Source organism: Sciurus carolinensis, chromosome 9 (genome assembly GCF_902686445.1).
Source record: "Sciurus carolinensis chromosome 9, mSciCar1.2, whole genome shotgun sequence".
NCBI lineage: Eukaryota > Metazoa > Chordata > Mammalia > Rodentia > Sciuridae > Sciurus > Sciurus carolinensis.
In genome coordinates, this window is record NC_062221.1 from 115,460,158 (window position 1) to 115,478,001 (window position 17,844).

Below are 17,844 nucleotides of genomic sequence, written 5' to 3' on the forward strand. Positions count from 1 at the left end.
ACCTTTTTCTCTAGAAAAATTTTCTGATTTATTAGATAAAAATTTTAAAACTTTGTTTCTCATTTTTTCTTATTGTTTTGATATTTTCTACAGCATAGTCAACAGCATAATCTTTTCATCAGTTAGATGGCAGCATATGAAATTCTGGGTACATTTCATAAATAAAATATCAGGATGGTGCTGTATTATGAAGGAGAAATTGAAGACCTTGAGACACAAAAGTCTCTTATGCTTTATTTATTTAAATTGATGAATAGGAGTTTCTGTTACAAAGTATCTATGCATGCTAGAAGCTATCTTTAATCGTAAGTCATATGCCAATAAATTTGGCACAATTAAGGCAGTAAAACTATATAACCGAAATGTATAGCAAACAATATTGTTTCAACTTTGTAGAATTGAAAGGGAATTAGATTTACTGCAGTCTAGAGTTTTCAATCCCTGTCCCCTAGGAATTTTACAGGGTATGTCCTTTCTTAGGGAGAGGAAGGTGATAAGATTTTCTACTCAATTAAAATATCTGAATATTCCCCAGCCTGTATGACTGCTAAATAAAATCCAGTTGAAATCATGTTTCTCTATCTGAATATGTATGATAATTCCTAGGGCATGCTTCCTTGTCTCACAAATTTGCTGCAGTTCTTTATCACCTTCCAAATACACTTCCTCCAAACTGTGTCTTCTTTCTACCCAAATGCATCCCAAGCATGGATTAAGTGCAATCTCATTATTTCCCAAAGTAAACACTGAATATATCAGTTAATAAAACTTCCCTAAATATTAGTGGGCTATCATTTTTCCAAGATTCCAAAAGGTAGTCCAGTGGCACATTTGCACCAATATTAAAATTCTTTTTTAAAAATATTTTTAAAGATGTCGATAGACCTTTATGTTATTCATTTATTTATTTGTGGTGCTGAAAATCGAACCTAGTGCTTCACATATGCTAGGCAAGTGCTCTACCACAGAACCACAACCCCAGCCCCAATATTGGTGTTCCTGACAAGCATGGTAAATGCCATATCCTTAAGGAGTGAAACCATAACTTTTTCCTTATCCAGACTTATATCCCACTTCTCTTGATCCAGAATCCAGTCTCAATATCCCATTCCATATATTTTCTATGTTCTTCCAGCCAACATGAAGTAGGTTTTATAGTTCAGTCCTTTACTATCATGATAATAACCTATTTAGTAGCCTAATGGCCAGAAGAGACAATAGAGACAGATGCTGTGGAGGCTGTGCATTGTCTTTTGGGACAGTGTCTCTGCATCAACTTCAAGAAGACTGAAGTGCGTGTCCTTAAAGGAGTGATGAGTACTTCCGCAGAATCAGAAGGTCCAGGGAATCTGAAGACTCAGGATTTTCAAGTGCATCAAACAAATATCCTCATCCAGTATCTTTGGTCCCATTCATTGGAGTCAGGGCCCAGCTCTCGTCACGGCAGTCCTAACTAGCAGGAGAAAGTAATTTTCTCTGGAACTCTGCTTATCCTTGATTCCTGAGCCTGGTTCTCAGGGTTTTTACCCATTCAGGTCCTCAGGCTTAGGAAGTGAGAAATTTTTTATGATTTCTAAGATGTCCTTTTAGCTTTCATATTTAACCTCTAATTAACCATTAATCTTTTATAGCCTTTCATTCTCTCTTCCCAAAAGACCAACTGCCCCCAATAAGCACTATGCAATACCATTGCTTTAATTATTACCATTTCCCTCATGTATCTTACATACTTAATACATTGAACCCACTATTGCATTAGTAGATCAGCTTACCTATGTAACAGCTGTAAAATCTCCACCTTTTTCTAGGGAATCTCTGTATTCCATTTTCTTGCCCACTGAGCAATGAGTGAGCCAGTTCTGGAATCTCACTTTAGCATTTTCTTTTTCAAACCATTATTAGACCAACTGTCAGGCATAGTTTTGCAAGAAGTAAACTCTGAAATGAAAATTAGCAAATTGAGGATTCATTACAAAATACTCTTTAGAAGAAATAACTTAAATGTCCATCAATAAAAGAATGAATAAAGAAAAGTTAGTATATACACAAATTGGAATACCACTCAGCTAGAAAAAGGAAAGAAATCCTGTCATTGGTGGCAATATGTAACCTGGAGAACAGTAAGTAAAATAATCCAGGCATGAGAAGTCAAATACTATGTAGACTTATATGGAATCTGAAAAAGTTGGTATCAGAGAAGTAGATAATGGAATAGAGGTTACCAGGAACTAGGGAGACTGCTGAATGAGGAATTGGAAGAGATTAGAAAAGGGGTATAAAGTTACAGTTAGATAGGAAGAATATGTTCTAGTGTTCTATTACATAATTCAGTGATGTTTTATATAGAATAATAATATGTTACATATATTATCATATAATATAATAATATTATATATAATAATAGTGTATTCTATACCTCAAGGTAGTTTATAAAACAGGATTTTGAATGTTATCACCACAAAAGGAATGATAAATGTTTGAGATGATGGATGTGCTAATTACCTTGACTTGATTATTATAAAATGTACACTCTGACCTCCCTGTCTATAGATTCTGGATTTGTGGATTCAACCAAACTCAGATCAAACATATTCAGAAAAAAATGCATCTGTACTGAACATGTACAGACTTTTTCCTGTCATAATTCATTGAGTAATGTAGTTAACAACCAGTAGTGTTTGCATTTTATTATGCACTATAAGTAATATAGACATGATTTAAAGTATATGGGAGGACATACAAAGTTTATATGCAAATACTATGCCAGTTTGTATGGGAGACTTGAGTAATCATGAATTTTGGAATCTGAGAAGGGTTCTGGAACCAACTCTCGCTGAATATTGGAGGCCAACTGTATTCATGCATAGAAACTTCACACCATGTCTTATAAATATGGGTAATTACTATGTACCATTTTTAAATAAATTTAAAAGAAAAATTAATACACATCCATTATAATATGCAGATGAAATAAAACACTCTTGAAATCAACAATTGTAGGAAAAGTGAACAAAAGCAAATTTGAGTAGAAGAATTCAGGCCATGATCCATAGCTAAATTCAAGGGAGCTCTGATGTGGGTATGATCCTTCAGAGATGTCCTGGATTGAAGAGAGAGGGAAAGGATTTTCTATCCCTTCACCAAGGAGTCATTGTTTGTAAGTTCCTACTTTCCCTACAGGCAACTTTACTCCAGAAAGGAGATTTGACTTTGAACAAGGCAGCGATCTCTAATCAAGGACAATTCTCAGAATGTGTGGACAGCTGATTGTTGTCATACTTTGGAAAAATGGGAATATATACTTTGGTTTTAAAGTAAGAATATGGATGACAAAGACTTGCATTGTTAAAGAAGAATTAAGAACTAAGGAGTCATCTCAAAAAGACCTGGGAACCAAACTGAAATACATACTATTGGCTAATTTTAGGATAATGTAAATATCAAAAAGCATGAGTTTTAAGATACTAAACAAAAAGTAATCCAAGACTCTATCACTATACTAAAAAGAAAGAAAGCTACATGTGCTTCTTTGTAAATAAAGGCAATTAAGTGATGTAAAATGACAGAATTAAAAGAATTAAGATCACCATTTTCAATTTTTTATGTACTACTTGACTTATTATCAATAATTTTAAATTATTTTATTATTATTTTTAAATTATTACTTATTATCAATAATTTTAAATTAAGTTATCAATAATTTTAAAAGTTACTGCATGAGAATTTGTTATGGATCAGAAATTCACATAATTTCAAAGTATCAGAATACATATTAAATACTAAGGAGAAAATAGCACCCTTGTATAGGAGATCTAGAAACTATCTCAAACAAATGATCAAACTTATCCATAATAAGACAGAGAGAGAGACAGACAGACACTGGACATTACTTTTACTCTTCTCATTTAATGCAATAGGAAGTACAAAATGTCATCTACTCTTTATTCTTGAGTAAATGTTTAACATGAATCTAATTATAGGAAGGGATTGCACAAAGTCAATTGTGTGTTAGTTTCAAGACCATGTTTCTAGATGCTGAAAAAAGTCGTAGTTATAAAAAACAAAAATGTAAGAATATAAAAAAAATGACAATTGTGAACAATTTTATTATGAGATCATTCATCAATGGCCAAACTTAAAATAAAAACAGCTAAAGAGGGCATTTTGAGCTCATCAATTGGGTATTGCATAGGAGGCATTATTTTATCAAAATTAAGTTTCTTGGGTATGAGAATACAACCAGTGTACTTTCAAAAAAATATTTTTAAGAGGAACACAGAAAGATATGGTAAAATCTTAACAATTGTTGAATCAAGATAAAGGTAATATGGATATTTGTAATATTGCTCTATTTTTCTATTAACTTCAATTGTTTTCCCAATTATATTGGGGAAATATTCTGAAGTTACTTCAACCCAAGTCCTGAGCCAATTTCAACAAATCTATTAAAAAGAGACTTGTGCTCATGAAATTTAACTACATTTTAAATTCTGATTTTGAGCTTCCCTAAATCAACTTTTTCTTTCTAGAATTAAAAGTAGAGAGACTTTTAAGAAAAAACATAAACAATACCAAACTTACTTTACTACATTTCTGTGACTCCCATCCAGGTCTTTTTTTTTTTTTTCTTTAACAGTCATTTTCACCATGACAAATTCCTGTAACTGTCAAAATGAAATCTCATCACTAGTTATTTTCACTAAATGTTTTCCTTTGACATCTTTTATGTTTCAAGAATCTACTTCCATTGACAGAAGTGAAAGAAGAACCTCAAACTATTTTTGAGGAAAAAGACCCAAAACTTTAAATTTTTTTTTTTTCAATTTCCCTTTTCTGAGCAACATGTTTCCTTCTCATTAATTCATTCCATCAGGATCACTTGTCAAACCTGTGTTTGGAAAGAACAAAAAATAAAACTATACTACTTTATTAGCCATCTTCAGAAGTTTTAGGGAAAATAGAAGTTAGGAACACAAACATGTCTCAATGTATATCTAGCAGGACCTAAAGAAAATTTTTAGTCACTGGTCTAAAACAAAGCAGTAACCCTCTATCTCATCATCTTGTAAGATCTACAGTAGAGTCGTTTTTTTTTGTCTCTCAGTTCCTACATTTGAAGGCTTCACTGTAATTCATTCAGACAAAATATATCAAAATAATATACTCATATTTATAAGCTTCAAGCCCCTAGACATGTGTGTGATCCCTGAAACATCTTCTCTTAATTTCAGTTTCAATTCTTTCATAAGTGAAGATTTGCCTTCTCCAGTGCATTTTCTGAACCAATGACACTGTCATAGAACTCAAGTAGATTTTAACAAGCATAACTTCCTCCAAGATTGTTTTTTCTTTGCTATTTAAAGGCTCTCTTCCATCTCACAAATGCCCTAACAGCTACAGACTCATACATTATAATATATGCACATGCTTACCTATAAACCTTCATAATGTACTTATATAAAGGTGCTTCTAACACAATGCATAAAACAGGTGAGCTATTTTTAATTTTATCATGGGAAATATGTGAAGTTAATGTGGAAGAAGATAAAACAGAATCCCTATTCGTTTTTTATTGGAAAAACACTCTAGATGTTTTGTGAGAAGAGAAAAAAATATCTCTATAGGATTGAATTGCAACAGAACTTTTATGTAAAGTGGTTTTATTGGAAATATATTGTTCCAGACAGCAGCAAAGAGAACAGTTTTAATCCAAAATGCTTCCAGGCTCAGTCCCTTCTGGCCAATTAATTTGATTTCAGTAATGCTATTGTTGCCTCTGCCTAGCAATAGCTATTAAATATAGGGCTGTGCCTTTCAGAAGACTTTTACTTTACATGAGAGCCAAAAGGTAAATCTGTACAAAATTCGATGAAGAGGTGAAATATGATTTTGAAATAGAAAAACATATTAGCTCAAACGCTGATAAATAAGAATAGTTTTGAAAAAAAAAAAAAATGAGGCAGCAACCGTTCCAGGTGGCATCAATCAACCATCAGTAACATTTAGACAAAGACTGTACAAAGTTTATGTACCTACCTATCCAGAGATTGTCAAGTGTTTGTCTTTTAGTTATCCAAGTTTGGGGGGAAATGTCATTATTTTCTCATAACCTTAGGATTAAATTCAACAACTATCTATGGGAAAGTACTGGAATAGGCACTTGTATAAAGATGCCTGAAACACAGGTATTCCCTTTCCTTGGGGCAATCTAATATATAAACTTAGGCAAGTTTCATTAATTCCAGAAGGAATAGGGATGACTGTTATCAGTTATCTAGACCAACACTTAGTAGTTCAAACAGCAAACAGCCCAACTCTAAGGGGCAGTTGCTGATCTGGACCAGCCTTAGCTAATTTAGTCTGGGGTTGCTCTTGTGTCTATAATATTTGGAAAATGCCAAATAACTCTGGTCTGCCTTAATCCCAAATGGTCTTAATCATGTGTTTTTTATTTATCCAATGATAATAATAATTCCTTCTAGGAATTATGGTTGTGGGGTGAATATGATAGATACTTGCAAAAAGAATCTGGGGGGTCACCCCAACTGAACTATTTATACAATGATTCATTTCATTCCATCTTGGTCACCTCACTGTTGCCTCAAACAGCTTTTCCTCCCACAAATAAGAAAATATTTATAGGATCAAATGAAGAGATTCCTTTACCCTCCCAAAATTTCATAACTTCTCTCAATTTCTTCAAATGGCACAGCTGGTACTGAAGAATCTACTTACGAATTCACCCACATGGCTTGCAGTTGCTCCCTTCAGGGATCTCTCCATTGAGTTGTGTACTGACAACATGGCGACCAGCTTGCTCAGTAATCTGAGGAAGGGCAAGGAAGAAGTGACCATGACTACCATGACCTAGCCTAAGAAACTCTGCTCCATCCCTTCTTCTATATTCTGTTTATTACAATGAGTTACTAAATCCAGACCATACTTAAAAGGTGAGCAATTAAGTTCCAAGTCTTGAAGGGAGGAATATCAGGAAATGTACATATAATTTTAGAACCATCACAGACATGTTGGGTTTATTTCCTGAGAGAGAGAGAAATGGAGATGGCCAGTAGCTAGTACAGCTTTTAAAATTAAGATCTAGAAATGCGAATATGTGTTTGGGAATTATTAACTATTTATGGAACTGGAAGCTAGAAGGGTAGAAATTGTGGACCAGATTGAGATCATTCAGAGACTGTGCAAAGGTTGACAAGAAAAGAGTCAAATTTGTCTTATAGGGATATTTACATTAAAGGTAAAAGCAGTGAAAAAAAAATGGCAATGAAGCTAAGAAGAAAATACGTATAAGAGTTTTCATTTCCTACAATAAAATCCAGTTGTCACCACTGGTCAACAATAATAAATTCCGAGGAAATAATGTGAAGAAAGATTTAAGTGAAGACTCTTAGTTTTGTTAGTACAAAGATTATTGGTAGTCTTTTGAAATTTCAAAGGTCTAAAGGAGGTAAGCAACAGTCTACAGTTCTGTGCTCACAGACTGGAAAATAATTGATACTATTATTCAGTTTTAGTTGTGAAGCAAATGGAGAAAAATAGAAGAAGGCATATATAAAGGATTATTGCCCTTTGTCTCAGGCAGTCATCGCAAAATGCTGTAGACTATGTGGTATGAAAAAATGAAATTTATTTCTAGTATCTATAAAGGCTGAAAGTCTGTGGTCAGAATGCCAGCATGCTCAGGTTCAGTATGGGCACACTCTGTGGCTTGTAGATAGATACGTCTTACTGTTTCCTCACAAAATAGTGTGAAAGAGATCCATTCATTTCCTCTTCTTATAAAGACACTATGGCATCAAGGAGACCCTACCCTCATTAGCTCACTTAAACCTAATTACCTCCCCCAAACTTTGTATCCAATATCACTCTTTGGGATTTAAAGCTTCAACATAAGAGTTTGGGGGAGACACAAACATTCCTTCCATACCACCCTTCATGATTTCCTAATTATTTATTATTAAGTTATGATTATGTAACAACAATGAGACTAGAATAATAAACTCCATGCAGCAATCACTCCGTTCCTTGTCTTTCTTGCAACTACATTTTCTGTAAATTCTAGACAGATCAAGAGGCTTGAATACACTTTTGTCTTTTAATATAATCTTCAACCTGACCACATGAGGTGGAAGTCAAGAGAAATGAAGGTCAGAAACCCAGAATGGAAAACGGATAGTGAAAATTAAGTCAGTTTTCATGTAATTTTTTCTCTTTTATCCTATACTATTCTCACATCTTTTAATAGATAAGATGTTATGGGGAAGAGGAATGACTATGGGATTTTAGGTCAAATCTCTGTATTAGGATAATGGCTACAATACTGATCAGTCTTATGACTGTGACAAAATCACTTGATATTACAAAGTTAAGCTTTCTTATTGTTGTTAATATTGAAAGGGGATGGGGTGACAATACTTATATCAAATAAATGATAAATGATTCCTTTTAAGAAATAAATTAAATCATGTAAATAGAAATATTTGGAGACCTAAAGAACTGTACTGACTAGACTTCTAATTCACAATATAACAAGAGAAACTGAGGTTCTGATTAAGTATGCTACTGAATACCCCTCAACCAGAACTAAGTGAAAAGGCCTGGATGCTGATCATCCCATCCCAAATTCAGGGCCTTTTCTACTCTGCTGTATTGTCTTTCTTGCTTATAGTTGATACTCAACAAATCATGGTTAAATTGAAACAAAGGATTGAGCATGGCTGAAAGAGTAAGGGCCAAGTTCCATACATCAGCATTGTCTAAATATCTGGACACATGAAGATTCTCAAAACCAAACCCCAGAATTTTAATTTAGTATTTCTGTTGGTTAAGTCAACTTTAGCTACTGTTATAAGTAAAAGCAAAATGTGAGTAGTTTAATAAAGCAGAAGTTTAATACAAGTGTTCCTTGTTGATAGGAGAGTATCTTTCATGTGGTAATTTAGAAACTCAGTCTTCTTATGGCTTCAATTTCCTACAGACTCATATTCTCTTGGCAAAATCTAGTTGCTTGGCTATATGAGAAGGGAAGTGGGTAAGGTGTAATGTAAACCTTGAGCATCTGCTTTGCATCAATAACTCAGACCAAAATTGCATGTTACGAATTAGCAGCTCTTATTTTCCAAAAACCTTGTCACGAGAACAGGAACCCATGATGGGAATGGCCAAGTGGACTGGAATTCATTCCCCACTCACTCCTGATGCTTCAACCATTCTGAATGTCATTAATTTTCACCACTACACCAGTCCCTTGGTCTGGATTTGATTACACCCCTTCTCTCTAGGACACCCCAATTCTCCCTATTCATCAAATGTTCCTATAAACACTGAGTTTACCATGTTACAATTGTCATTTGTACTTCATAAATTTTTATTTCACCAATTTATTTCATAAATTTTCAGAACTAACTAGATTTGCATGACAGTTGCAAATAAAGTCAATGTCTTCATATATTTCTTACTAAATTTCCTCTAATGTTAATATATTTAGGCATTGTTCAAAGTGTTAAGGCAGGCAGTCAGTATCAGAAGGAAGGAAATAGGTATGCCTCATTCATGGTTATATTCCTAATTCTTTTGTTATTCAATGTGGCACACAAACTCATTAATATGACATATATTTATGATGATCATGCACATGGAAATCAACCAAAATGGTCAGAAAAAAAAATTCAATATATCTTACTCTGGTTTACAATAAGGTGTTCCCCCCAAACTTATGAGTGAGACAATGCAAAAATGTTCAGAGGTGAAATTATTAACTGATGAAAGCTGTAACCTAATCAGTGGATTAGTCCACTTAAGTGAATTAACTGGGTGGTAACATAGGCAGGTAGTGTGTGTGGCAGGAGGAGGTAGATCACTGGGGATGTGCCTGTGGGGTTTATATTTTGTCACTACTTCTCTCTCTCTCTCCCCCTTTCTTACTCCCTCCCCCCTTCCTTTCTGCTTCCTGGATGTTATGAACTGAGCTGCTTTTCTCCACTGTTCCCTTTTCATCATTATATTCTGCCTGACCTCAGGCCCAGAGTTATAAAGTTGACTGACCATGGACTGAACCTCTGAAAGCAAGAGTCAAATAAACTTTTCCTCCTCTAAATTGTTCTTTGTAAGATTTTTGGGTAAGGTTTTTGCATAAATTAGATTTTGAGCACTTTCATTTCATTCCTGACCACATTTGACTGGTCCCAGCACTTGAATGAACAGTTTTCTGTGCTAAAAGAAGAGTCCAGGTCAAACTCTCCTAATCCATACATTCTCTCTTCTTCTCACCTCAGGCCCAAAGTAATGAAGCTGGCCAAGCATGGACAGAAACCTCTGAATCTGTGAATTAAAGTAAATTATTCCTCCTTTAAGTTGTTTTTCTCGGGTATTTTGTCACTTACACAGTTAAATACTAGTATTTGCCTACAGATCAATTTCACTTCAGTCCACTTGTTATTCATTTACTCAGCAATTGAACTATAGCCTCAATATTCCACAGAAAGCAGGAGGAGAGGCAACATGCTCAGTATCATCTCTGGTTTCTATTTGGTTTATCAAGTTGAGTAGTATTAGTTTTTATTGGCAAATTACACACCATAAAGAACAACCACAAAATTATAGTGGCATATGGCAATAAGAATTCCTGTCTCTAGTATTCAGGAGAGTACTGCTGATGTCATTTGGGCTTACGCTCATGTCTGCATGTTGACTTGAAGTCGACTCTTCTCTACATGTCCCCCATCTTCATGGGACCAGTGGAATAGCCATGTATTCTCTTTTCAGGGCAGGGCAGTGGCAGAAACTGAAGAGGGAATAGAAACAAACACACTATCCTGACATACAAACTCACTTGGTTGCTTAAAACAAGTCATCTGAGCCAGGCATGGTGACACACACATATAATCCCAGCAACTTGGGAGGCTGAGGCTTTAGGATTATAAGTGGAGGAGAGACAATTTATCAAGACCTTGTCTCAAACATCCCCTATATTTCTACCCTCCAGCCATCATTCTCATTCTACCCCAACCCAAGCTATTTATAAGCTCTGGGGCTACTATTGCTTTGGAAAACATTATGACAAGATATGATGGTTTCTAAAATTTTTGTGGAGTTTTTCATAGAGTAATGCTGAAGCAGGAACCATCTCAGAACTTAAAGAAAGCATGGTTTCATTTGTAGAACAATTGAGAGTCTTGTAACTCTACAAGACTCGATGTCACTAAAAGTATCTAAAAAACTGCTAGACATTTTCTTCTGGTCCTAAGTAACATTATTTTCTTGGGTAGCAATTATGATCACTTTGAAGAATAAGTCATGTGATTATTCCCTCCTTTCCTATCTTAGTGGATACAGATTAATCCTTTTGACTTGCTCAATATGTATTATATTATTCTGCTCTATGTCTTTTAGTTTCTCATTTATTGAGCATGGTTTAATCATACTTCTTCTTGAAGCCTTGGGACTTCCCCATGGGTAGGAGAGTAAAGAACAGAATAAGTTCAAAGAAAATCCAACAATTGCCTCTATTCAGCCATGAAGAGTTACCAAAAAAGAAAATATTTGAACACTTCATCTCATGGGAAGAGTGACAAAAGAGACTGCATCTTTTTCATGTTCTCACATCCTACATAACCGTCAAATGACATAAAATTGTTTCTACATGGAAAATATTCACTTTGTAAAGCCATCAAAGAATACAAAAGCCCACAGTTTAATAAAGTACAAACACTAAGTAGGTGGGAATTTCTTTCATTTAACTGAATTCCCAGTCTCTGAGGGGAGAGAGAAAAATAATTTGAAGGAGTCAACTTGGGGGTAAGACATCAGGTTCATAACTAGTTGGGATGAATTTCCATGAGATAAACATAATAATTAGAAGAAATATACCCTGAGAAATACTACCTAGAGCCAGTATTATGAGTTTTATCTCTGCATTCAAGAGGAACAAAAAGATCACTTATACTCATAAAATCTTCCTTGTCTGAATTCCACAAAGTCAGTGAAGTTCAAAATTCAGGTGGGTTGGTGCAAGCCATAACATACGTACCACAAAAAGAGGGATCACAGATGATGATGTTGAACTTGAAAAGCCTGGGCTCTGCAATCCTATATCCAACCACTCTAACAGATCTTATTTGTGGAAATCAGAATGATAGGAGTAAAATCTACATATCTTGGAATGGCAGATGTACAGATTATGAGTAAGAACTCATTCTTTACAAATAAATTGTCCTGGAACTTTGGACAGGCCACCTAACAGTTATAACCTTCTGCTTTCTCACCTGTGAAACCTAACATCCAAATTTATTTTTCATAACACATCTTAGAAAACTAATCACAAAATGGTTCTCATAATGCTATTGAACTTTGAAATGAGACCCATTTGCAACCATAGAAGTTGCTAAAAATTTAAAAAGAGGCTAAATAAGAATTAAATCTCAGTCTCTAAGTGTGCTAGATCTAACATCTTCATTAGGACATCTTTAGAACTTTCCTGGAGAACAATTTGGATTTTATGAGATACCAAGACATTTTCTTTTTGGTATTTTAATTTTAAAAGTTGGGTTTTCTAGTGAAAATAGTTGACACAAAGTTTTAAATTGTTTTTATGAATGTTTGAAATAACAAATATCTTGCAAAAGGAAGTGGAATAAATGTTTAGAATGCCAATTTAAGAGACAGTTAAAAGTAGAATAATAATCTTTAATCATTCATTTAAAAAATGAATTCAAGCTAGTTTTTAAGATAACTGAAACTATCATCTGTAAATTTTTGCATGCATCTAGAGTTATTTTAAGGTAAAATATTTGTGAAATGAATAAGTACTTCCAATATTTGAAATATATTGGGCATTCTTTGAGTTTTTACTTGTGAAGTATTATGAACACTATAAAACCACATTGTTTTCATGCTGTAGTGCAGAGATGCTCTAAGACTTCTGGAAGGTTGCTTAGTAATCTGGCATAAATGAACAGGTGACTAAGTTTAATGCCTTCAGTCTTTGTCATTTTTTGTCTCTCCCCTTGCCATTGGTCATCCTGTTTAGATGTTACGTCTTACTACTTCTTCTTCTACTCACCTTCCTTTCTAATTTATTACTACGGGCCAAGAATTTCAAAGTTAATGAAACTCATCCAATAAGATCAACTTTTACAAAAGGACAAGATTTAAAATTCAATGAGAAGAGTGAACATTTAGAAGTGTGCCATGATGAAATGAATTCTGAGAAAAAGAAAGAATAGCATGCCACACAGAAGTAGTGATGGAATAAATCAGATGACAAAGAATGTTTCATAAGTCACATGCTCGGTTATCTGCTTTAGGGACTCTAGACAAACAACCAAAATGCAAAATAGCTTGTATTTTAGGAGCACAGCAGTTGCACACCAGGAGAGTAGCAGAATCCTTTCCTGCTCAGACAGAGCAGCTGGGTCTTGACACGAACCTGATCCAGTCCTATAACAGGAAGAAAACAAAACAAAACAAATAATACCTTGGGATCAATAGGAATAAAGCAAATGTATCTGATTAGTGTCCCTTCTCACAATAATAAAATAAAAAATAAAGCTTTTGAGTAAAATTATGACATGACATGAATTAAGAATTTTCCTTCTCCTCAACGGCAGAAATATGCCAAAAATAGCAAATGTAGTAAAATGTTTATAAAATCAAATGCCAAAAGGGTATGGAATTTCTAAGACATGAACCTTCAAGAGTGATCACTAAGGAAAAGATCAGTAGATCTGACAGAGTTGGTTCAGATGTTAACACATTATCTTTGACGCCAGAGGTTCATAGGTAAGTAAATGAGTCCATCCAGCTTACTGTGCTGGAAGCTTTTTGCTCAGAATATGTCCCTAAACATCCTAAAATTACGTGGAAAAGAACAAACTATGACCTAGGTAACCTCTCTCCCTCTCAACCTGAATGTTGTAGATCATTCCAAGAGAAAAGGTAGGAGAGTGATCAGAGATAGCTGAGGAGTTCAACTACTAAACAAAAAACATTGAAAGGAGAATAAATGGGTAAAGCAGATCACCGTTATTTAACAAATCTCTTCAAGAAAAGTAGGAAAGAAAACTTGCCAAATCATTTATGAATATGGTATAATCTTGATATTTCAACTAAAGATGGAATAATATATAAAAGCTAATTCAAATCTATAAAAGTGGATATTGGGAGATATAGATATACACAAGAGATATATGGTATTACTCATGTAAAAATTTTTTTCCAATAATGCAAGGATGATTTAATCTCATATATGCAATGTAATTTACCATAAGGATGAAAAAGAGAAAATACAAAATCGTCTTTATAAATGCAACTATGTATATTTTTCAAGGTCTATTTATGATTTTCAAAAAAAGAGAAACTCACAGAAAACTGAAAACAGAGGATTTCCCTGCTTTGGTAAAGACTATCATAATGGAGAAACTTCAGGCAATTCCCTTTACTGTACACAATTAGAGGAGAATGTTCAGTCCTACCACTGTGCTACTAGAGAGAATATGAGATCCCAATGAAAGCATTAGAAGAGAAAAATCTGATGATATAAGGATTGGATGGTAAATAATTCTTGCATAAAATAACCAAGAGGATCCTCAAGCCCTTAGAAATATTAAGAGTGTCCATCAAGCTTGTCAACTGAACGATTAGCTTGCAAAACAAATAAATAAACATCCCTCAACACTAGTAGTTCTCAAATGGAAAGATTTTGTCTACCAGTAGACATTTGGCAATATATAGAAACCTTTTGGGTATTATAGTTGGCCATATAAAGGGAAGGAGCTACTGGCATCTAGTGGGTAGAGAACAGAGATGCTTCTAAACATCCTACAATGCACTGGATAACCTCCTACGATGAAGAATCATGCAATCTAAAGTGTTAATTGTAAAGTTGTGAGAAACCTTGCTCTTTACCAACAAAATAATGGGTGAGAAAATATTTAAAAAATAGTAATAAGATGACCATCCAAACTAGTAGAACAAACTACAAAGAATGTAGGGAATTAACCCAACAAGACATTTATAGAAACTTAATGGAGAAAATGTTAAACTCTCCTAAATGACCCAAATGCAAACCTAAATTGATTAAATAATATTTTGTTCATGGATGTAAGCAATATAAAATTATTAATTCTTCCCTAAAGTTACCAATAAATTTTAAATAACACTATTTCAAAACTCAATACTCTTCAGAGAATTGTTTATCTATTTCTAATATTTTTAGTAGGATATTAGCTGGGAAATCTTACCCTAGACTGTTCAAGTGGTCAGTAAGTTCTTCAAAAGCTGGCAACATGAGCTAGGGGCATGACTGAGTGGTAGAGCACATGTTTAACACGAGGAGGCCCTGGGTTCAATCCCCTCCATCTCCTATCCCCTCAAAAAAAAAAAAAAAGTGGCAATAAAAGGTCAGATATAGAAACACATTGAAGTGTATTGCTTTCTTAGACCAGTGCCAATTACAGCCACTTTTAATATAGAGAGTTAAATTATCTGAAGACAAACCACAGTTTTTTATCTTGAAGGATAAAATTAGATATCTATACTCACTAAAGAATTAGTTTTTAAACAATATTAATGGTATTTTAATATCACCGTGGTTTAAAAGTATCACCCCTCTCTTGCTGCACACTAAGGAAAGACTACGTGATCAGATAGCAAGTTTTGAATGTCATTTTTTCTTTGTTCATTCCTAATGTGACATTTTGATAATTTTGGTACATGTTTTATATCAAAACTCCCTAACTCTAATCTCCCAGACACTCATTAATCAGCATTAATAGCCTTTCTGGGAAGCTGTAAGTTTAATCAATTCTTATTTGATAAGGTTCTCTAATGCTTTCAAGCGATGAGACTTACTGAGTAACAAACTGTTTCAAAACCATCAGCATTTTCTAAAGTCGTGTCAGATATTGATAAAGTGAAATTTCTCGTATAATACAGGAATGTAATTCTCAATTCTTTATCCGCTGAAAAGGTTAATAAAATAGAAGGCCCTCAAAGTGTTATCTAAATACTGAAGAGAGATAACCTATTATAATGGTATTTCTTCATAATCTGTATACTTTTGTATTCAGATAGTGCAGGCTATTTTCTCAACAACCTGATGGAACTACAGAGGTTGCTCTCTAGCTCAGTTTTTAAGTCTATCCACCATAATAAAAGTGGTAACTGTGTGAACTATCACTCTGCAACAGATGCCCAACTCTGAACCACATCCTAATTCATTATGTCTACATAATGGTTTTTACAGTTTGCACAACCCTTTACATCAGTCCTTTTTTTTTTTTCATTTTGTTCTTCACAACAATCATATGAACCAGGGAAGAATAATAAGGATGTTGCTTTTACTAATGGAGAAGTGAGTTCAGTGACTTTATGTGCAAACTTCTAATAAGCAGTGGAATCAGAATCAGACACTGGTCCTCTAAACCCAAGTACTTCTCTCTTCTACCACACTGTTCTGGGCAAGAACCATAATAGTTTGAGTTGAAGTTACATTGGGTTAAAAAAAGAAATTAAAAGCACATAGTCACGGATGAGGTTTAAAGGAATTTCTTTGTGACTATTCAATAAATTAATTACTAAGCATGAATTAATTGTTCTTTGTATGAAAAGTTGACCCTGTTATTGAACTTAGACCCAGGTTCAGAATCTCATTCCATGGAAAAATCAAACTCTGAGAGTCTAGTGTTGAGGAGACAGGCTTTCATGAATAGCCCAAGAGGGAGCTTTGTTCACAAATCAGCTTCTCAGCTCCAAGGAATTGGAAGTTATAGTCTAGAAATAATGAGGGAGAAAGATAGTCTAATAAAGGGGAAGAATATTCACGTCTTTTCTGGGAATAGAAGCAGATCTTCTGGGAACTCTAGTCTCACCTCTTTTAATTCCTGTCATGGTTTAGTACTTCTAGTCATGGTAATGGGTAGGTGTCTTTAGCTTTGAAGAGAGGAAGAGAGAGATGAGGCAAGTCTTCATACATGAAGTTAACCCTATAGTAAAACTTTGGGCAAACCATTTCTCAGATGATCAACATGTCTTCATGAAGAGCTGAGCAAAATCTGACCCAAAGGTTAGGGTGACAAAGGAGACAGACACAATATGAAGACAGAGATGCTGAGTGTTTTCATCTCATCCCAGTCACCATTGGTATCCCTAGGCCCAAGAGAAGAGTCAGTGTTTACAGCTTCAGGTCCCTAAAAGGAAACAGAGGCAGCTGTTGTCATCAGGACTCATATCAGAGGTCTTATCTACACCAAAGCTAATGGAAGTCTGATAACATATTGCCCACTGTGTGACCTCTGAAACTAGTGATTTTTAAGTCCACTAAGAGCAAGTGAAGCTAAAGCATTTGTTTAGACTTCCTCCTCCCATCCTTTTGGGCAGCCATCAGAATAAGACATCTGCTATTTGATTTCTCACAATTCACATGATGTTGTACTGGTTCCTGTTGTGTTATTTCTAAGAATGCTCCTACTCAATCTGTCAAAAGACACTGAGGGGCTTGGTGTGAGCAAGATGCATTTGTGTCTAGTAGACAGCAACATTCTTGAAGTAAAACTCTCTCACACTTCTCCATGTCCCCAGTGCTTAGTAAAGTACCTATGTAGAGAAATAGATCTTTTCACACCCATAACTATGTTCACAGTTGAGGTTCCATAAAAAAGAAATACTATCTTAGAAAAACCTACAGTTCACCAATATAAGTTTGACATAACATAAGAGACTTCAAAAGGAAATGAAGACCTGATGAAACAGGTGTATCTGTGTGTTTTTTATGTAAATTTTGATAAAGAAGTAGACAATCATGGGGAAGTATGATTGGACAAAGAGTTT